The sequence below is a fragment of the Pituophis catenifer genome, unplaced genomic scaffold, assembly GCF_029215685.1.
Source record: "Pituophis catenifer annectens isolate HBS135680 unplaced genomic scaffold, rPitCat1.0.hap2 SCAF_1, whole genome shotgun sequence".
In the NCBI taxonomy this organism is placed as follows: Eukaryota; Metazoa; Chordata; class Lepidosauria; order Squamata; family Colubridae; genus Pituophis; species Pituophis catenifer.
The window spans coordinates 140,761,219-140,768,112 of NW_027256881.1; positions in this window are offsets into that span (position 1 = coordinate 140,761,219).

Below are 6,894 nucleotides of genomic sequence, written 5' to 3' on the forward strand. Positions count from 1 at the left end.
ATCTGTGATCTTAAAACATAGATTAATGTTTGCCTTATATGGTGATCAAACAGCAATAAAATAGGAACTAAGGGTGTTTAAAGTAAATCCCCACTTACCATCAATAATTGGGAACAGCAACTCCATTGCTAAACAAAATATCACATGGCTGTGCTGAGCTACAATGGCAGTTGCAGCAGTTCTGATTGCTTGCCAGTTGTTAAGTGAATTCCATGCGGTTAAATACAATATCATATGATTGCCATTTGTGACCTTCTGCCAGCTTTTCCATTGACTTTGCTTGTTGGAAGCACACAACAAGGTTGCAAATGGTGATCGCATGACAACAGGATGTGGCAAACATTGTAATTGCAAGTTGGTTTCCAAGCACATAAAACATGATCACATGACTGTGGGGATGTTGCAATGGTTGCAGCTACAAGGACTGGTTGTAAATCTTGTTCAGTAGTAATTTTGACATTTGCTGAATGGGTGGTCATTAAACAAGGACTTACCTATAATACCTTAGGAGAGAAAAATAAAACCAGAGCATATTGATAAGCATTGTATTTTAAACCAGTATTTAAAGAATGTCATGAAACTAAGGAATACATAGTTCATCAAGTTCCGTAAAGCACCTATAAGAAGACTATGAATCTGAGCGGTGTTCCTGAACGTATATCTCCCAATGAACCATAATGATCAAGGGTGGGAGATACTGAGACTTATTGTTCTGTACCATCTGGAGAACTAATTTTTTTCTTCTATCCATTGGGGGAAAAATGCTGTTTCTTGTCTTGTTGGTTAAGCTGGCTGCTATTTTAGCTTGACTATAAGATATTCTTTTCTATGCTTCCAGACCCATCTGGTGTTCCATTTTTGGTGGACCAGATGTTGGGAGCACGTTGTGGTTATACTCTGTCAAAGGATGTGTGGGGAAACCCCATCTTCCGGGCTTCTTTCCTTGGATGTCATGTTATAAATGAGGTGAGCTCAGGTAACCCCCAGAATAGGAAAACCTAACACTTTCATAAGCATAAAGAAAGCAATGGTCTGTGATCTTAAAACATAGATTTATTTTTTGGAAACTGCTTGCCTTATATGGTAACCAAAACAGAGAATAGCAACTCTTTTGATTGTTTTTTATACAAAATTATTTTAAAAATAATCTCTTACTTTAAACTGAGATATCTGCTTTTGACATGGACAATGTCAGGATCTCTAGCACTGAAGGGAGCTAGAAAAGGAAACACAGAGGCTGAATTTAATTTAATACAGTTAAATGGAGCAGAGACCCAAACTAGTTATCTGCAACTCAAGATGAGACATAGCATCTGTGGTTTTTATTCTTGGCTTTCTTACCTCCTGCTATTTTAAGAATATGAGGCCCCCTTGGATCGTCAAACGGCAAGTATCTTGCAGAGAGACAACTTCTGTTGTATCAGAGCCCAACACTGACATATAGATAGGAAAATTAAACTAATGGATGTGATTAACAGCTTTATCATTTTTGTGCATTCCTATCTCAAAGACAAGAGTCAGTTGGGTATCGTGGTTAAGGCATCAGGCTAGAATCCAGGAGACCATGGATTTGAATTGCATCTTGGGCACAAAGCCAGTTAGGTGACCTTGACCCAACCAGTCACTTTCAGCTCAAGGGCAAATCACTTTTGAAAAAAACTTGCCAAGAAACCTGAAGAAACTTGCTCAGGCAGTCTCTGAGAATCACACACAATTGAACAACAACAAAAAAACAACAATCCTAAATACAGTACATTCTAGAGATATGTTTGCTGATCTACATGTGATATATACACTGGGGGTGTGGGGGAATCAAGTGTGCCAGGCCTGCATAGGATCTGTTGGGAGTTTCTGTTTTTATGAAAAGATGTTAATATATTTTAAGTTGTTTTAATTTTTGTGCTTAGTCACCTTAATCACTAGTGGAAGCGGGGTGGGAAGCTGAAAACAGACACAGGCTTGAAAACATGCTTTAAAAAAGCCATTGTTAGACGCATTTTGCAAGAGAACACAAAGCATTGTGCTACAGTGGAGGATCAGTAGCTGCTGATTGTGACAAATTTGTTTAAAGGTTGCATATCAGTCCCCTCATGCATGAAGAGGCAGACTACAATAACCAAAGCAATCTAAAATGCAGTGGGTTCAGTCCAACTAGCTAGAGTAAACTACTATTCATACAACAGAACTTGCCTTTTATATTTCAGTGCTAGAATTTTTTGAGCAGTCCCAAAGATTTGAAGGGGGGGAGGCTGCAATATGAGGGATATTTCCCCCCTACCTTATTACCTTATTAATAAGGTAATTAGATGGGTACAAGCTAATAAGCCTATAAATAAATCAGGAGTATCCAACCTTGACAACATTAAGATCTGTGGACTTCAACTCCCAGAATTCCCTAGTCAGGATGGCTGGCTGGGGAATTCTGGGAGTTGAAATCCAGGGTCATAAAGTTGCCAATGTTGGATACTCCGATCTAAATGCTAGCTTTCTCAAAACCTTTGTGACAGGAAGCATTCCCCATTGTTAAATATGGTACTCCCACCAGTGACAATACAGATGTTTTTTCAATGATTGCAGAAAGATGAACAGTTCTCCCTTACTGTAAATATCAAAGTATCGTTATTTGAAGACCTGAAGGCAGCTACAGTTTACCAGCATCCCATGCACTGCTCCTATTTCTCATGGGCTCCAAGGGAAATTCTGTGTGAAGAGAATTACATGGAGGTAAGACCTGGGTTCATATGCCCATTAAGAGTATAGGCAATTTGTTGAAAACAAAATGTCGCTGTGACAATGATTCCCTGGCTCTGGTTTTGCTAGCGATAGTCTTATATCGAATGGTTGGGCAGATAGGTATTATTGTCTTTCTACTTAAATATGAATAGGAAAATATTCCTCATTTTAATTTCTCTAAAACCACAAGAATTACAACAAGTTTGGATTTTGTAATAACTGTTGGATTCTATATTGAAAATGCCTCATTCCATTTCAAGGTGTCAGTGAAGACTGATGTCCCGGGAATTTCAGATGCTGAATTGATGTCGGCACTACCAGAGGTACAGTAGGAAAATTATTTAATTAAATACCTTCCTCAATCGGTAGATAATTTATAAACAAAAAAACAAACTGATTCCTTTAATTTCATTTAAAAGGCTTCTAAATTGTATTCCCCGCCCTCATTTTTTGACTAGATTAGGAGTACTGCAGTTTACTGTCAAGGTTGCATAGAAAACTCTATGCTGTCCATGCTTATGGGACTCAGAATAACATACAAATATTAATAGTAATAATTATAACATATGTCGTAAAATATAGTTGGGAATTACAGTAGTTTTGTACAAAAAATGAAAGGTCTTATTTATTTAGCAGGTTATTGAAAGTTAAAATATTAAGATTTTCTAATAAGAGAAATCCAAATTTTGTATATGACACAAGCTCCTATGTAGAATTATTCAACAGTGGCTTCCAATTTGACTTAAATTCTATTGTCAGATTTATTTTTGAGCTACAAATTTATTGTGGGCATCACAATATAATCCCACAATTTAATTACCCATTTTTCTGCAGAATCAACTTTACATACTTTCCAAACAAAGCTTTGCATTTACCATGTTCAAAGCTTCTTCAGTATAGCTTGTGGAAGTATAAAACTTAGTAATTTTTTAAAAAGATGGGAATAGAAAGCTTTTAGAATTTGTTTCATTGTATATCATTTCCCAAAATTGTTGAGTTTTACACCATTGCTACCAAATATGGAAAATGATCAAACTTGCTCATTATATTTGCAATGATTTCTAGAAAATGAACTCTCCATTTTAGCAATCAATATTTGGAGTAAAGTACCCGTAGAAAAACATTTTTATACCAGTTTTCTCTAAATATTTAATGTGAATTTAATATTACTTATTCCATTGAAATTCTCAATGTGACATATTAATTATATCTAAATTTTGTCTCAATTGAAACCTATAGTCTTTAATTTTACCAGTTTCTGAATCATATTTTAACAGGTGTTTATAAATAAAGCCTACCAAATGCTCCAAATATTGTGTTACAATGTTTTGAAATCTAATTAAGTCTTCCAGTATTCTCCTTGCCTTTATAATTCTTTTAAAATTATACTGTCTATCTGAAGATACTAAAGCCATCAGATAGTTCTTGCTTTCCAAAGAGGAAGTGTCAAGCACCCAGGAAATCAAGAGATTCAGGCAGTTCAAATTGAGTATAAAAATGTATTGCAAGCTTAATCTCTCTACAAGAATCTGGCCAACTGACCATTAAGGGAAATGCAGAAAAGATAAGAGAGACATTCAAGATGGGCTGGACTTAGATCTCTTGTGGGCGTGCAGGGACTCGTGATTTATGATATGTTTGACCCCTCCATTGGGCTAAGCCTGATCATCTCCTACAGGAAGTCTTAGAAGATTTTGTCTTTTAGATACTGTAAATTGATTGGAGAACAAAGACAGGGAAATTTGGAAATTAAACATCTAATTAGCTTAGACTTTTGGGGATTTCAGTACCAATGCATTAAGTCACAAATTGGATCTAATACAAGATATTAGGTCTAAAAAGAAGAACTTGCTAAGTCCCTTTAATTTCTGAAATGGTATGTGGAAATGACCTTGAGAGACAGGAGGAAGAGCCGCAGATTAGACGATGATCAGATAAGAGGTGGTTTAGCTTGCAGAAGCAACGGGGGCATGGCAGACCTCTCAGAAGGGACCCTTCCTAGCTTCTTGAACGGTAAAGGCAAGTGGGAAGAGATGTACTTTCAGGCTTGCAAGATTCTATTGATCTAACCTTACAATAAAGCTGTACAATAGAGCTAGTATTTCTGAGTGGGCATCTTGATGTTTACACCATCTCACAAAACTGACAACTTTTAAGCCTCATTGAAAATGCAGAATTTTGCGTGCTTGTCGAATAATCTTTTTGCCATTCTGCAGTTTGAAAATTCTTATTGTCTTTGATTTTTTTTTCTCTCTCTCTCTACTAGGCACAAAAAGTTATGTATCAAATGTGGAACTTGATGTTCTACTCTTCATCAGGGATCAAAACAACAGGAGTAAGAGATGCTGACAAATTAGGCTACAGCTTCAATAATACACTGGCAAGAGTGTTCCTTCGCTCCCCATACTTTACAAATGAAACTCAGAATACAGTGGTAATGTGTTCCTGCTTCCACCCAAAAGAGAGATGTTATAAGCTACCTCATTCTCCAGCTGGTCAAGTAAAACTTTTAACATGATTTTTTCCACAGGTTAATGGGGTCACAATGAGCACAATCAGCTCCACGTCCAGGTACAGACAAAGATGGTTACTTCTGCTGATTGACACAACTGTATCATGCCCAGTTGGCAAGTATTTTTCTCCTCCTACCATGAAAATTCATGGCTTATTTGGGGAAGGAAGGGTACTGAAAGTTCATACAACCAAGACCTACTAGCAAGCAATGCTTTCTGCCAATTATACTTGCAAGTGCGCCAAAAAGCATTTGTACATTGAAATAATAAATCTTAAAATGAGATCCTGGCAGCTTGTGTACACAGAGCCTGGCACGGTGGTTCACAAATGTTATAATATTGCCTGCTAGCAGTAATATGCAAAGTCATGATTTTTTGTTTAGCAATAATTTGAAACTGACAAGTGCTATAAATCAACAGATGGCACCAGCTTCACAGATGCTTCTCTGATATGGACTATACCAATGATTAACCCTAGACTGGTCCTTCAAGAATCCACTTTCAGATCCCTTAAAGTAACAATGGGAATTAATGGGAAAAAAATAGAGAACCCTGAGAAGTTCAACTACACATTGGAACATAACATTACACACATTGAAGTAACTATTCCAATTGGAGCCCCTAGAGGCAGACTTCAGGTAAATATAAGCTCTACTATCAGGGAAAGTGTCTGATATGTAAGGTAACATATTGGAACACAGTGTGAACCTATTACAACAAAACCAATGTCTATATGCAACACCACTTAATAGTTCTAATTTGTCTTTTTCTCAGAGCACAGTATCGAACGGTGTCTATGGAGTGACCTATAGTATTGATCTATTGATGGAACATTCTTGGACAGATAGTGATTGGCAGCTCACCAAGTACCTTGTGATTAAACCAATTACTATACCCTTCCTGCCTCGAATACCAATAGTAATCAATAGTAAGTGTTTGTGGTTACATATAAAATCAGACAGAAGGAGTCTGCTTGTCGGTCTAAAGAGGTGCTGATGTTGTTACTCTAATGAACGTATACAGTTTGTTACCCCATAAAGAACAGATTGTGTGTCTCCCTTTAGAAAGCTAGCAAAGCCATTAAAATAATTAAAGGAATTGGTTAAATAAAGACAAAGGTTTCCCCTTTCCAGTTGAATTCAAATCGAGGAGACGGTGCTCATCTCCGTTTCCTAGCTGAGGGAGCCAATGTTGCTAAGCACATTTCTGTAGTCATGTGGAGAGCATGACTATAACCAAGGGAAGCAGAACAGCACTGTAACCTTCCCACCAAAGTTTTATTTATTCTATTTATTTACTCCCATTTGCAAGCTTTTGAACTGTTAGGTGGACAGGAGCTGGAGCAAGGATGGGAGCTGCTCACCCTTTCATGCGGTGCTTGGGTTCTCGAACTCCAACTGTTAACTTTCCAGCTGACAAACTCAGCGTCTTTAACTAGTGAGTCATTCTGCCCCGTTAGTTAAATACACAGGTCTCATTTTGACTTTAATAGTTTATAGAGTGCTTAGTCTTTGAGTTTCAGTACTAAAGAATGAATAGGCTGAGAGGAGCTGGGTGCTTTTTCAATGCATTCCAAAAAGAAGGAACATTAGTAGCAAACACTTTATTCAGCTCTACTTTCAAAGGATAGATTATTACAAAAACAGTA